Genomic DNA, 17,646 nt, shown 5'->3' on the forward strand with positions numbered 1-17,646 from the left:
CACCGTTACTACTTTCCTAATCCAAGTTGCCTCTCAAATTGGACCCAACTTCCATTAGTGATGCAGTGAGGATAACTTGAGTACCCTTTTGGCCCAGCTCTTGTGATATATATCCTTATTCTTTCATGTCAATTCTCTTCCTCTTTTGCTGCAGAATTGACCCATCACTGAAACAGACGTATTTGAGTGGATTTGCTAATGGCTTAGAAGTTGAAATAGTTTCATGAGCCACATATTTTCATAGGATATTCATTGTTGATGCAATGAGGATAACTTGTAAAAGAGAAGGCTAACAGTTTAATATGGGATGATATTTGAAATTTCACAACCATCTGTTTAGAAACCATTCCTTCAGCATTCATTTTAGATTTGAAAATCTAAATTCTATGTTTGAATAATAATAAAAATGCTAGCTTTTAAATTTGGATTAATCCAAATTTATTTTCATAAAGTAAAACTTCGAATTTTCAAAATTCAATGTTCTTTTTTTTTTACTTGATTAAAAAAATATGGGAATTTTTTTATTCTCTCTTCTCTCACATTTTCTCCAAACTCAAATAATAAATAATTAATTTTACTTATAATATATCATCAATGAAGCTCAAGGTTTTCAAAATTGGACCGATAAACGAATCAGTATTTGATTTAACCGATCCGACAGGTTCTATTGAATAAATTATTAAAAAATATATTTAAAAATAGATAAAATCGATTCAACTGGTTTGAGCACCAATTCGTCCTATCCTACTAGTCCAACCGGTTCATGAGTCAACCAATCTAACCCTTTATTCTAGATTGGTACCTCGACCGGTTTCTGTTCCAATTAATCTAATCAACTGGTCCATTTCCAAAAATAGTGACAAATCTTCTGCATTTTATTTAAAAAAGTATACATATTCAAAAGTTGCATTTATACCATAATTTTCACAATTTCAACTTATAAACCCTTGATTTTTAATTTATATCTAAGTAAGTCTATTATTCCTAGTGCAATCAATCTAACCAGTTGGTTCGGTCCAACCAATTTGATCAGTTCGACTAATACGATTGGTTCGATCAATCTATCCATTTCTATTAAATAAATCATTAAAAATTCATAAATATAAAAATATTAAAAACAAACAATTTTGGTTCAATCAATTCAATCACTCCATATCGGTTCTCGAGTCAACCAGTCTAATGCCTTTTTTCGGATCGATAACTTGGTCAATTCCTAATTTGATTAGTCCGTCCAATCTTGTTTAAACAACAATGTCCAAAATCCTCCTAATTAATTAAATTTTCAAAAATTATTTTTAAAGCTTAGAATTAATTGAAATCCAAATCTAAATTTAAATTATCCAAACAATGAATTTAAATTAATTTAAAATTTTAATTTTCAAACAAAAAATTTAAAAATAATGAAATCATAAATTATAAATTTCAAAACTAAAAATTTAAAATTCAAAACCAAAATCAAATTCCAATTCCTAAGCGCTACCTTAAGAATAAACCAAAATCTAACAGTACTAGTAATTATCGTCTTTCTGTTATTTAACCAATAAATTTAAGTGATTGATTAAAACGAAATTAACTAAATTAATTAACTACGAACGTGACAAAGAACAAATCAGAAAAAAAACCGATTAACAACCAAGAAGCAAAACAATACCCAGGAAAGAATTAACCTAGACTTCATTTGTCATCATCAATCTAACTTGCATAATTTCTTCATTTAGTATCTTGATCTATAAAAATCCCTGAATTATGCTAATATCTCTATTCAAGACTAAGAGCAACTGACTCTAGGATTGATTAATTGAAATTACTTTCTAATTAAAACCCCTATTATCGCATTAACTCGATTTATGGATCCCTCTATTAGATTTGACTCAATCTGGTAGATTTCTGTCGTCCTATTTCTAGGATTGCATGCAACTCTACAATTACGCTAGATATACTCTTAGACAGGGTCTATTCCTCCTCTAATTTAAGCACATCAAGCATGGATTAATAGTCTAGAAATATCAAATCAATGAGTAAGCACACATAATTGAGAACAAGATCCAAATATTTGTTGCGTAAAATAGAAATTAAATAACAGAATCCATCTTAGGATTTATCTCCCTAGGTATTTAAAAAATTAGTTCATGATAGCAAATAAAAACATCCCAAAGACAACATAACCACAAGAAATAAAGAAACTCATAATAAACTTCAAAGAAATAAAAAGGAGATCTTCAATCTTGATGGAAATCTATTTCAAAGTCCACTTCAATGGTTTTTTCCAAGTTAATTTTTTGAGTATTCTATTACGGCTCACTCCTCTCTCCTCATCTTTTTCATGTACAGGTCTTAAAATCCTAAAAAGCCTAAAAACTATGCTTTTCTGTAGGTTTGAAGTGTGATTTGCAATTTCCACACAATCTGGCACATGGTAGTGTGGCAGCATGTATGGCTCTCACGGCCTTGTGTCCATCCCGTGTCGAATGGCCCAACCTGTGTGACTCTTGAAACTTGCTCCGATTTTATGGTTTTCGCTCCTTTTGCTTTCAATTGCTCTCATAAGTATAGAAACATGAACTTAAATGATTAGGAGCATAAAATTCACCATTTTAAATTGAACAGTCATCCAAAAATGCGTTAAGAATGAGGCTAAATGTAACACCCCTTACCCGTACCCGAGGCCAGGATAAGGTACGAGGCGTTACCAGACAAACATACAAACATTAAACTAAAATACGGGCCATAAAATTTCATTCATATTTCAAAACGTTCATTCACTTACACATAGTCCCTTATTTGAGTCTACGAAGCCCAAAACATACTTTAGAAAGGGTTCGGGACCAAACCGAGAACTTATGAAAATCTTGGAAATTTCATGCTTTAAGGCTCTATACGCCCGTGTCCCAAAGTCGTGTTCCATACACGGCTGAGACACATAGTCGTGTCTCTGCCTGTGTGGAATATACCTAGGCTATTTTCCAAGCTTTGGTTAACCTTAATCTCTTACACACTTATACAAAATCAAAAGCATTAATGATTAAATATTCTCAATTAAACCACAAACATAGCATTTTTATGTCATCATACATGTGTCTCTCATACTCATTTTACCTTGTTTATTATAGTACCACTTATACATTTATACCAAGATTATCATCTTACCAAATATCTTCAGCTTAATCATCAAGCATTCATATTTAAAACTAGATCATATCTTTATAAAATACCACAATTCAAATGCGCAAAATAACATGTTTGCCTGAAACATTTCAATTCAACTCCATACCCAACAAGCATTACATTGAGAGTAGTCATATATATATACATGTCATGATACATATCATTCTCTTTCTGTTTTCTTATAAACACATATCATTTATTTCATTATATCAATATTTCATATACCATAGTTTCCATGTATTCCACATATATTTATTTTCCTCCTCCTCCTCTCCATTCCACATCCTTAATGTATATAGCATTCTTGTAAGTACGATTTCACAATTTACTGATAAATGCTCACATCAAACTGTCCACACGAGTCATAGTCACTTACTTATTTATAATTCGAGCTAAAGAGCTCCAAATTAATATCCATAAATTTCCTCTGAAACTAGACTCACATATATTTCCACCATAAAATTTTCATAATTTTTTGTTTAGCCAATTAGTACAGTTTATTCATTAAAATTTCCCCTGTTTCACTTTCTGACAGTTCTAACCTCTCTTCACTAAAAATTAATTATCTCACAGTACAGAACTCGGATAATGTTCTTGTTGATTTATCTTGAAAATACACTCATTAGGGATTTTAAAAATATAATTTTAAGCCTCTAATTATTTTTATCCAAAATTTTGTGATTTTCCAAAGTCAAAATAGGGGATCACGTAATCATTCTGCACCAGTCTCACAAAAACATAAATATCTCAAAATATAGAACTCCTTTTCTTTCTCTGTTTCTTTTATATGAAAATAGACTCATTAAGATTTAATTTGATATCTCATTCAGTCTCTGATTCAATTTATACTATTTTTGGTGATTTTTCAAAATCACGTCACTGCTACTGTCCAAAACAGTTTTATTGCTAATTCACTCTTTCACACTTTCTTTGTATTAACCTCATTTTAACATACATATCACAAATCATTTTCACCATATTTCATACATCACAAGTATAGGCCCATGATCACAAGGTCACCATAAAATCATACTTGTTTATAACTTCACCACATCCTGGTCACTTAATGAACACATCATTCACATAATCAAGTTCCTGCACTTATTCATCACAAAACTCACAAAGCAATACATAGAGAGTCTCGCGTTGAACACTTCGGATCAATCCTCGATACTTGGTGGTTTCAGCACATAGCTCCACCCATCATATAGTTCGGCTCTCTTGTACACATGGTGAACACTCAGTACCACCCACGTGACCTAGCCAATTTATCTCGTAGCTCTCTTGTCTACATGGTGTCCTTCACCTAGAACCACACATGCGACCTAGCTACATATATCCCGTAGCTCTCTTGTCTACATAGTGTACACATAGTATCACCCATGCGACCTAGCTACATCATAATGTCTTGTAGCTCTCTTGTACACATGATGTGCACTCAGCACCATACATGTGACCTAGCTACATACTATCTGTATCATCCAATCTTTCCGAAGGTTCAACTGGGATTTCTCTCTCTTTTCCAACAATTTCACCAATCAAGTAATTATCCACAAACATATTTCTAATATTATTATAAAATATCATAATACAAGTAATATTGATGCATTACTTACATATAAACTTACATCTCATTTAATATCAAGGCAATAACATTAAATTACACATTGCCTTATTAAAAATCATATGAACTTACAATTTCCCATAATATCCATAATCATAGAAATCACATTTATGTATGATAATTCAATGCACTTCATTTACCATAGACATATTTTTAAATCAATTCATAAACTTGGCACCATAATCATTTAATTTAATATAATTTAATTAATTCACAAAATTTAACTTTCAAATATAAATTACAGCATTATTGCTGTATTATTATCATACCAACTTACATACTTTCAACACCTCGGAAATCATAATGAATATATCAATTTTAAATTGAAACATGCATAAATTAATGCTTATTATACATATGAACTTACCTCGATACTAAAACGGCTATTTTACTAACTTTCCCAATTTTCGATTTTTCTCTCATTTTAGGTTCAAATCTCATTTTCCGAGATCTAAAACATCATATTTTACTTATTTAATTAATGTACTATTCAAAACTGTCCTTAACTCAAACTTTGGAAAAATTACAATTTTGCCCCTAAACTTTTGCATATTTACACTTTTGCCCCTAGGCTCGGGAATTAAAATTAATCCCTTATTCTTATGTTTTATGACATTTTGATCACTTTTTCCTTCTATGGAAACATCAAATTCTCACTCTAACATATACTTATGACTATTAGGTATTTTTACCGATTAAGCCCTTCTACTCATTTTCACTCAAAACAGAGTAGCACAAGTTGTCTAACATAATTTAAAACCTCATATTCTATTATAAAACAGAAAAATAAACACATTTCACCTATGGGTATTTTTCCAAATATGAACCCTAGCTTAAATTATTGCTAGAATAAGCTTAATTAAATTACCGAGATTCCAAAAACGTAAAGAACTTGAAAAACGGGGTTAGAACGGACTTACTATTAAGCTTGGAAAGCTTGAAACCCTAGCCATGGCTTCCCCCATGCTAATTTCGGCCTCCATGAGAAAGATGAGTCAATTTTGGCTTTATTTTCCTTTTTATTTCTTTTAATTACCAAATGACCAAAATGCCCTTTCTTACTATACTTTCAAAAATTCCATCCATGTCCAATTTTTGTCCATCACTTAGAAATTGGTCAAATTTCTATTTAATACCTCCTAATTAATATTTCAAAGCAATTTCATACTAGAAACTTCTAGAATACAAGTTTTGCAACTTATTCAATTTAGTCCCTAACTTCAAATTGAACACTTTATGCATAGAATTTCTTCACGAACTTTTCACACAATCATGCAATCATATCATAGACCTCAAAATAATCATAAAATAACTATTTCTATCTCAAATTTTGTGGTCCCGAAACCTCTGTTCCAACTAGACCCAATTTGGGCTATTACACTAAAACATTTTACTTTTGGCATTTATCACATCCCCTCTCTCTCTTCTTTTGACCCTTTTCACCCTAACTTGAAATTTCACCTGAAACTCAAAACTCAAAGAGAGAAGATTACTCACTCTACCATTTTTATGTGTTTGATATAAATATCTGCTTTCAGTTCTTGTCTTTGAATGTGTAAATAAAAATTTTTGGTTTAATTTTGAGTTTTCATATCATTGATTTAGGCATGGGTAAATTAAGTAAAAACGAATATGAGCTATTCCCAATTGTACTAAATAGCCATTCTTTGTTGAAAGCATTGAATGGTTATGCAGGGACTTTGTTTGGTCCCGTAATACACCTTTCAGTGAAAGCTTTATTTGGTTAACTAAACACTCGCTTGATTGTAGTGGGCGGAATAAACACGGAGTGGTTTAGCCATTCTGTTGAACCAAACACATCATGAATGTTTCGGTCTCCACTACTAATCCATTCACATATTGATTTATGCATCCATAAAGACTCTTCTTGCTCTAGGATATCCTCAAGCTCAATCATTAATGCACTTTCAAGTGTATAGAAGTTTTTAGTATAGTGATTCTCCATAGCCCTTTGAATCCCTTTTAATCTCGCAACCATTTATCCTTTTTGAGCAAATATATTATTAAGGACTTCTTTGTTCCAAGCCTTGTAGCCTCTCTATAAACTCTTACATCATGTGCATGATATCTTCCTGATTTTTTTAGTTGTTTTGGGCTTTCTTTTTAACATTAGCATGCTGAAGCTAACTAGCAAAAGAGTTGAAAGGTCTAATATGTTCTGTGTCACAATCCTAATCATGGAATATCTAATGGCCAATAATCTAATTTTATTCCATGTAAATGGTGTGCTAAGGCTTAAGGGAATGCCTTATCCCATTGTTCATTACAGAGAACTCTATCAAGTCATTTGAAAAACATTTGATCTATTCTAGGTGAATGTTGACCCACCGACCTCATATCACACATTCTACAATCAAACAGGAAGTCTCTAAACACTTGGCATCCATTGTAGTGAATTTTTCATTTAAACACTACTCAAGAACCAATTGGAATCTTTTACAATCAAGTAAGGTTCATCTATATAATTCAAAATACTCTACAAAATCCATAACTCTTTTCTCTTGGTCTGATTAGGACTACTATAAATAATTATTAGTAAAAAAGATTTTAAGAGTAAATAATATAAACATGACAATGAAGTAATTAAGGGTGATGACCAAGAACATTAATTGTAATTAAATCTTTCCAACCTAACCAAATACCACCAACAAAACCCATACCTTTAATGCGATGAGAATTCTAAAATCTTATACTTCTTAATAGTAGTATTTGCCTTATCACCACTAATTTTAGTTTCAAGAAAGGCAATAACATCATAGTTGAATTCATTGAGATACTCTTTCAACAATTAAATGAAACTGGGGATGTCCATGCCCCCTTTCCATTCCAAACTAAAATACTAGAATTCATAACTAAAAAATAATTTAAAGGAATAAAAGAATCAGAATATTGTTGTCCAAGCTCATCTCCTCTGAACCATTCCCAGCCACTTCTACTTTATCATCTCCCATGTTCATATCGTCCAAAACTAGCTCTACCTCTAAGTGGGATGCAATATTGTCTATCGTCGTTTCCACCTTTAACATAGGTTTTGCTTGTGGTTTGGTTCTAACATATTTTTTATGTATCTCTCTAAAAGAATTTTGTCTTTGTTGTGAATCATCAAAAAATTATTTGGTTATAGTATATGTTGGGACCAAAGCTGTCTAATGTTGATGTTTAAACGTGTTTAAACAATTGTTCAGATAGACTTTCAGGATAGTCCAAGTGTTATTGGATGTTGGCATTTTTGGTTTGGACCTTTATGATTTTTTTCTCCATAAGCAAATGAATCCCAGAATGTGTTTTATTTCATCTCAAATCATGGTGATTGAGTTTAGCTAATTGTGGAAACTATGAGATCGACATGTCCTATTCTTTAAGGCTTATCCTTATCCTTTAAGCTATTTATTTGATGATTAAGTTTTTTATTTATCTTTGCTGATACTTATTTTGGGATAATTAATAGAGATAATTCATTAGATAAATTCATATTATAATTAAGAGTTTTACCTTGTCAAAATTACTTGGAGAAACTATCGATTTTCAGCCTATAAATAGGTTGCATTACCACACATCCTAGTTGTGCATGTCGAGTGTGTGTAGACTATTTTTTGGTTGTCTTTTGCTTTATATTTTTCGCTATTGTGTTAGCCTTTTATTAGAGTGAGGTTTTGGTTAAGTGAAATTGGGGCTATTTATTGGGGATGCAATTACTTCTTATGTAATGATAGATTGGATTTTAGTTAATAGGTGGTTAGATCAATTGTTGAATGAAATCATTCACTGAGTAAGGCTTTATTAAGTAGGATTAGTGTAACTAAATTGAATTAACAAACTTCGTGTGCTTATCTCTCTTTACCCTCTCTTTTTGCTTATTGCCTTTGTTCACTGTCTTGTTCAAAGTCATGTCTAGATATCAGATTGGACATCAATCTGAACAAGTATCAAACTGATTGCTTTTACAATTGGTATTAGAGAAGACTTCAAGAGTTGTACGAAGGTGATCCTTGGAACGACGAAAATATGCAAGTGTACACAATCGTATTAAGTAATAAAGTGACAAGTAAATGTCGAGTTATCGTACCCACAGGGGTTGTGCAAGAAAATATTTATGAAATGTAAAATAAAACAAGTTGGTGGTGAAAACAATAGTTAATTTAAAGAAGTGATCTAAAAACTAAAACTAATTTAACTAAGTAAAAAAAAAAGTAAAATAATCCAATGCATGATTTCTAGAAGATGGGTTTAAATTAATATGACATAAATGTGTTAGATGAATTACATTTTTTAACTTAAAATTACTGAACTCATACTCATGTTGTTACGAACAATTTCACGGTAACTTGGTATTTCGCTAACTAATGTATATACAAACATACTAAACCAATTAATGACTTGAACATATTTCAATATCAATTCAAATAATTAATCAATTTCGTAAGCAAGTATAAGATTAAGTGAAGTAAAAACATAGTCCTATATTGAAACAACTTAATCACAAGAATCTTGCAAGTTATGCAAGGCTAATGTACCATTCAATAACGTCGCTAATTTAACCTTCAACTACTGTTGTGTGATATTCGCGACAGGTTTAAAAAATTTATATTAATCGTTCTTGAAACTAACTATTATCACGATGAAGGCAAGTGTACCTATCGAACAGTAGTATAACTTTAGCAAGACCGGATTGTCGAACCCAAAGGAATCAAGAGTACTAGTAATTACTTTCTTTTTATTATCTAGCCTAAAAATTAAGGGATTTGTTTATCTAAACTAATTAACTAAACTAAGGGTGCACAGAGAGAAATTTGGGGAAAAGCTTTTGCGAAAACTTGATTGATTAAGACAATACCCAAGGAAAAATCCACCTAGATTTCACTTGTTATTTGACTGTGAATCAGACGATTTATTCATTTGACTTGATCCGTAGAAATCCTTAAGTTATATTATTATCTTTCTTGAGAATAATAACGTCTAACCCTAGGTTGATTAATTGAAATCTCTTTCTAATTAACACCCTAGTGTTGCATTAACTCGATTTATAGACTCCCTTATTAGGTTTCACCCTAATCCGGAAAAATCTTGTCACTCTATCTCTAGGCGTGCAATCAACTCCACTTAATTACGACAAATTTACTCTTAGACAGGGACTTTTGCTCCTCTGAATAAGCGCATTAACTTGAATCAATATCCTGGAATATTAAAACAAGAATTAAGAACACATAATTAAGAACAAGTCAAATATTTATCATACAATTCAGATAATAATAACAAGATCCGTCTTAGGTTTCATTCCCCTTAAGTATTTAGGGGGTTTAGTTCATAAAAGTAAAAGAAAACATCTTAGAAGAATAAAGATAACAAAACATAAAGAAAACCCAAAAACCCTTGAAGGAAATGGAAGGGAGATCTTCAATCTTGAAGGAGAATCAAGCTTCTAAGATGGACCAATCGGCTTCCTTCGAGTAATTCCTTACCTTCTACTCTCTGTGTCGCCTCTAATTGCCTCCTCATGTGTTTAAATAGGCTTTAGAATGCCTAAAAGCCTTCAAAAGTAGCCTTTTCCGAATAGGACTAAACTTGGGCTCAACAGGGACATGCCCATGTGACACGCCCATGTGACACGCCCGTGTGTGATTTCTTCAAGACCGTGCTCAAGGCTGTTAAATAGGCACGAGCATGTGGTTTACCCGTGTGAGGAGGTCCAAGCCGTATTAGAGCCTGTTAAACCTACACAGGCATGTGATCTACCTGTGTAAGGAACTCCAGGCAGTGCTGATTTCCCACGTTGGCCTATTTTCTCCGTTTTCTGCCTGTTTCTCGCTCTTTTTGCCCTCCTATGCTCACCTAAGTATAAAACATGAAATTAAAGAATTAGAAGCATCGAATTCACCAAATCTAAGGAGAAATCATCCATAAATGTGCTAAGCATGGGATAAAAATATGTATAAATTACGGTTTATCAACTACCTTAGAAGATTAAACATGCATCAATTAAATATTGTATTAATAATTAATTTATTTGTTACCTTACAATTATAATGCAAGTATAACATAAGCATGATTTTATTTAATTGAACAACTTACCAAGGCCTATAACAACACAAACATGATTTTAATAATCTTAGCGAACATAATGCAATCAATCTAACATGAATTAAATTTAAGTCATTTTAATTAAATCAACAACAAAAACACAACAAATATTCATGTTCATAATCTTAACATAGACAAGAAAAAGTAAAGAGAAGGGAACTAGGAAACAAATCCCGGTGTTTCTCCGAAGTTAGACTAGTGCGCTCCTCTTCTTCTCCACTTGTTCTGTCGATTCAAGGCCTTCAAGAACACTTAAATGTTGCTACTCCAAGGTGAATGCAAGCCCTTTTTCAAGAATAAAAATCAGAAAGGGAAGAGGATAAAGGAAATGGGAAAAAATGAAGGAAATAGAATAAAGAAATGAAGAGATGTGTGGGAAATGAGTTATGTGAAATGAGGAAGCAAAAAGGAGTATTTATAGGTGGGATTGGCTGCTAAAAATAGAAAAAAATTATCAGCCACTCCCTCTCCCTTGGCCAGCCATGCATTGAGCAAGTTTGAATGATTCAAACTTGTTATTTTTAGCTTGGGGCAAAAAGTGAAAGGCACAAAAAGTGGAAGTGTTTGAATGGAATTTAGGAGAAGTTCAAGGGTTGTTTTGGAAGTGTGAAAATCAGATAAAATTAACTGATTGGGTCAGTTATATGGACGGTTTGGGCTGCCCCATTCTTGTTGGATCAATCCTCTTTTATTTAGCACAATTGGGTCATTTCCTTCTTCAGACTTTATATTAATTTTTAACACAATTAAAGTTGGATAAAAACTAAATATAAAGTGTGAATAATTATTATTAGACTATCATTGTCTGGAAAAATAATTAGCCTTGCTCTTGATTCACTTGATGCACAAATTACCCTAAAGGTTCAGGCCTTTCGAGTTGTCTGTCGAGCCAATTTTCACGTTTGGCGTAAAACTGTCGAAAATAAACCAGATTTGTGAAATTTTATTATAAAAATAATTAAAATTCAATGGTTAATAATTTAAGTACAAATTAAATATTTTATAATTAAAGTATGAATTTCAGTAAAAATTACTACAAAACTATATGAATTAGAGCTCAAAAGGTGCTAAAAAGTCTATATTTTGTGTTTCCAATCCTATGTTTAGTTTGTAACCATGGAATCATGAAGGAAGGTAGTTCAATTACTTAACCTCCATCACTACTTAATTAAAAAATCATGCATATTGAAAGGTTTGTATGAAAGCTTTTATCATGTCTAGTAATGAAGCTACTTGGGAACTTATTGAAGAAGGGTGGACTGAACCCATTATAACTATTGTTGATGGCACCACACGTCCCAAAGAAAGAAGCCAATACATTGTAAAAGAAATCATGGAAACTCAAAAGCTTTAAACGTCATATTCAGTGGAGTTGACTTGGATCAACTTCAATTCATTTCTACATATGAATCTACTGAGGAAGCATGAACTATTTTGCAAAAATAACATGAAGGAAATGCAACTATTTGAATGTTAAAATTACAAATCTTGACTACCAGGTTTGAAAATATGAAAATGAATGAAGATGAAACTATTTCAAATTTCTATACTAGCTTACCCGACATATCTAGTAAGACAATCTGTCTTGGTAAACATTTTTCTGAGGTGAAATAGGTGAGAAAAGTTCTGAGGTCATTTCCATAATGTTTTTCTATCAAGGTTACAACAATAGAAAAAGCCAAAGATATTACTACTCTTAGATTGGATGAGCTAATAGGTTCTCTTAAAACCATTGAGCTAAATCTAATAGGTTCTCTTAAAACCATGGAATCATGAAGGAAGGTAGTTCAATTACTTAACCTCCATCACTACTTAATTAAAAAATCATGCATATTGAAAGGTTTGTATGAAAGCTTTTATCATGTCTAGTAATGAAGCTACTTGGGAACTTATTGAAGAAGGGTGGACTGAACCCATTATAACTATTGTTGATGGCACCACACGTCCCAAAGAAAGAAGCCAATACATTGTAAAAGAAATCATGGAAACTCAAAAGCTTTAAACGTCATATTCAGTGGAGTTGACTTGGATCAACTTCAATTCATTTCTACATATGAATCTACTGAGGAAGCATGAACTATTTTGCAAAAATAGCATGAAGGAAATGCAACTATTTGAATGTTAAAATTACAAATCTTGACTACCAGGTTTGAAAATATGAAAATGAATGAAGATGAAACTATTTCAAATTTCTATACTAGCTTACCCGACATATCTAGTAAGACAATCTGTCTTGGTGAACATTTTTCTGAGGTGAAATAGGTGAGAAAAGTTCTGAGGTCATTTCCATAATGTTTTTCTATCAAGGTTACAACAATAGAAAAAGCCAAAGATATTACTACTCTTAGATTGGATGAGCTAATAGGTTCTCTTAAAACCATTGAGCTAAATCTAAAAGAAGGAAAGCTTGACAAATTGAGACCAGAAAAGAGGATTGTCTTTAATGTTCAACCTGCTATTTGGACAGGAAAGTAGACTAGGGAGGCTATTGATAAGCTAAAGGAGAAATTAGCCTTGCTCATAAAGAGCATGAAGAGATACTCTAAGAAGGTAACAAAATCAAGTGAGATAATGAAGACTCATATAAAGAGGGAGAATTCACAACCAAAGAAAAACGTTATTCAATACATGAATGCAAGGAATTAGATTACATTCAATCAGAATGTGCTAATATTAAGAAGAATTTATCTATATTCACTTGGAGCAATGAAGAGACCAATTTAGATATGGATGAAACAACTATGTTGATTGTTGGAAAAAAAACTTAGTTTGAAAACGGTTTTCTTGCACAGCGAAAAATTAAAATTTTGAAAATTGATCCGGTTTGTGATATTTATTGTAATAAACCTTAACTGAATTCATACTGGTGATTTTAGATAAGCAGATTCTTAATTTTTTTTTTATTTTCAACGAAACAATCTTCTCCTTTATTCTCATACCATGAGCTACTTCGAGTGTTGGCTCGAACCAATTGAATCAAAACACAGAACTAGAAAAGTTTTCATTTTGGTGTGAAAACGAAAATTCTCTCTTCATTAATAAAAATCGGTAATTTTTTTATTCTTAAAAATATGTTTATAAGTTGAGAATAAATTCGTTCTATTTTTTGGTAGAATAACAATCTCTCAGAAGTTGTGCTTATAACTCTACCGGTGCCATCTATTTATAGAAAGAGAAGGTAAACCCCTTGTAGAGTTATAAAAGTTTATTTCCAGTAGAAAATGATATCCTAGTTTAACTAGGATATTGGGCGGCAACCCTAGTTAATGATACTAGGGTTTTGTCGTCCCACCTCTTTACATGATGGGTTTTGGGTCTCTCTTATATCAGGTCCAATTGCGAGTACTTCCTGAGCCTTTTTGACCCAGTAACTCTGTAATATGGTCCAACCTAATTCAGTTTTTTTCTATTTTCCGAAATAAACTTTAATATTTACATATTAAATAATTTTCCAAATTTACCCTAGTAAACTTTTTGACAATTTTACCCTCGATAAAATTTTAATGATTTTACCGCTGGTAAAATTTCGAGAAAATTCATTCAATATGTCACAACTCAACATGTTCACTATGACCAAATGGTTTATCTTCATTTCCGAGCATCAAAACAGTCTAAAATCATAAACTCATTCTTTCATCATTTTTTAAGTAATCTTATATAAGATTGCAATTTTCCATTTTCATTTTTATTTCCATTTTTAGAAACCTATATTCATTTCCAAATTATTTAATTTCTCCATTTCGGAGAAAACCATAATTATTCCTAAATGTTTATCATTTCTTTTTTTCTATTCATTCAGTTCATTTCTATTTAAACACGTAATTTATTTCTGGTTCCAACGAGCTAGCGGAGGAATCGATTGGACATATGTAGTTGAGGCTCAAATGATTTATAATTAAGCTTCCTCTTTTCACCTATTAATTATAAAATCATTTAATTACGAAGTCATTCTACTATATATCGTGACTGAGCTCTCCTTAACGACATACCATTACGAAAGCAACTACTCAATGCTCATTCAATGACCTTGTCATAAGTGTGTTACCATTATAGGATATCCTTGATCTATTTGGGATAATATTCGTTCTCCCAATATGATCCTATTTTATCTCATGGTAACAATTACATCTTCCTTCATGAAAAGTCAATCAATATCAAATAGTGATCAAGTCATCCATCACAAAGACAGACGACCTGTGGCCACTTCTACTTTTCATCAACCATGTAATGCCAATGAGAGGATATCATTTACCTATGTTTTGAGCTATGAGTTCCACTACTATGAATGACGCTACATACTGAGTCGTACACCCAACACAACAGCTTTCGATTCCTTGTTATTTGAACTCAAGCTTTTATTTACATCAAAGTGTGTGAGTCACGCATACATAGTCTGCCATCCACTTAGGATTTAGATATGTCACATTATGAATGTCACAAGTGAATAAATCCATAAACAGATTCAGGATCTATTATTCTTGAGTCATGTCCGATGTACTATCAGTCTAGTCAGTTACATCTATGTGCCTATCTTTTGGGAGTCATCTGCTCCGATGCCCAACATAAAGCAATTCCCCAAATTCATTTGATAGACGACATATAAGTCTTTCAATTGGTTTTCTTATTTTCGATTAGACTAAGGACATATTTAAGTTCATCTACTAATACAATTTGTCTTTTTGTACTACGACCCGAATATATAATACCACTTAGTATTAGTTAAACATTTAGGCAACCAATTAGCAACATTTGATTCTATTTTCCTATGTGTGCAAAAACCATGTGATGATAATAATACAAAGTATATTAATTTAATTAATTAATAATTTTATTAATCAAACTGTTTGAAACAATTACAACTTTACAAACGAGTATACTACACTCAGGGCACCAAATCTAATAGCTTTCATTGTTGCTGTTCTAAATAATGTTGAGATAGAGAATAGAACAGTTGAAGAACTTGACTGTGGCATTGGATCACTTGAAGATGAACAATTCCAAATGATTAAGAAATTAGAAATTGTGTGTCAAAAGAATGGTAGCTTGTGAGAAGAAGTGATACTTTGAAGAAAGAAAAAAGGGAAGCTTAAAGGGCTAGTTCAAGAAAATGATGATGCTTTAAAAACTAAAGAGAAGGAGTTCGCTTGTTCAAATATTGTATTGAAAAAGTTTGGAGGTAAAAATAAGAAGTTGCTACAAGCTGATGAAAGATCAAAAGTGGAAAAAAAAAAGGCATGTTCAATCTAATGTTGCAACGCTAAATAGAACATCACTTAAACAACAACATCTGTGGAACAAAAAGAGAGATAAACTGATATGCTTTTATTGTGGGAAAGAATGGCACATCAAACCTCATATTCTAGGATGATGAATGGCACATCAAACCTCACTATTCTAGGATGATGCTAAATTACACCTCATTAGTTCAAGTTTGTTGTAAAACATGCTCAAATGGTGAATAGAACAAAAAGACCATAAAAAAAGAATATATGAGTGAGAAAAGATCAAACATAGCTGAGTTATAAATATCATAAGTTATTGATGCTCGTGCGTTGCATGAGGTTGCAACTTATGTTGATGATATGTTGAAGATATTTCAAAAATCAAACATACTTCATTTCGTGGAAAAGGTACTTGTTATTTTACGAGCTACAACCTTTTTTGTGAAAGAGATAGCACCCATACCCTTGAATAAATTTAAGGCAAATGAACAAAAGGAACATAGAGTAGGGGGAGAAAGTTCGTTGTTTTTTGTATAGGTTTATTATCTTTTTTTTTAAAAAAAGGCCAATGGAATCAAACTGAAGCAAATGTGGATGCTCAAACTTCTTGTAACAGCTCATTTTTCAATGGTGCCAGAAATAACGATTTTGGAACCCTATTTTTGATGTACGAGTTTAATATTTACAAGGTTAGTATAAAGGTTAATTGAAGTTTTGTAATAGCCCAAAATTGGTCTAGTTGGAATAGAGGTTTCGGGACCACAAAATCCGAGATAGAAATAATTATTTTATGATTATTTTGAGGTCTATGATATGATTTCATGATTGTGTGAAAATTTTGTGAAGAAATTCTATGCATAAAGTGCTCAATTTGAAGTTAGGGACTAAATTGAATAAGTTGCAAAACTTACATTCTAGAAGTTTCTAGTATGAAATTGCTTTGAAATATTAATTAGGAGGTCTTAAATAGAAATTTGACCAATTTCTAAGTGATGGACAAAAATTGGACATAGATGGAAATTTTGAAAGTTTAGTAAGGAAGGGCATTTTGGTCATTTGGTAATTAAAAGAAATAAAAAGGGAAAATAAAGCCAAAATTGACTCATCTTTCTCATGGAGGCCGAAATTAGCATGGGGGAAGCCATGGCTAGGGTTTTCAAGCTTTCCAAGCTCAATAGTAAGTCCGTTCTAACCCCGTTTTTTAAGTTCTTTACGTTTTTGGAATCCCGGTAATTTGATTAAGCTTATTCTAGCAATAATTTAAGCTAGGGTTCATATTTGGAAAAAAACCCATAGGTTAAATGTGTTTATTTTCGTGTTTAATGATAGAATATGAGGTCTTAAATTATGTTAGACAACTTGTGCTACTCAGTTTTGAGTGAAAACGAGTAAAAGGGCTTAATCGGTAAAAATACATAATAGTCATAAGTATATGTTAGAGTGAGAATTTGATGTTGCCATAGAAGGGAAAAGAGATCAGCATGTCATAAAACATAAGAATAAGGGATGAAGTTTAATTCCCGAGCCTAGGGGCAA

The sequence above is a fragment of the Gossypium hirsutum genome, chromosome A03, assembly GCF_007990345.1.
Source record: "Gossypium hirsutum isolate 1008001.06 chromosome A03, Gossypium_hirsutum_v2.1, whole genome shotgun sequence".
Classification (NCBI taxonomy): domain Eukaryota; kingdom Viridiplantae; phylum Streptophyta; class Magnoliopsida; order Malvales; family Malvaceae; genus Gossypium; species Gossypium hirsutum.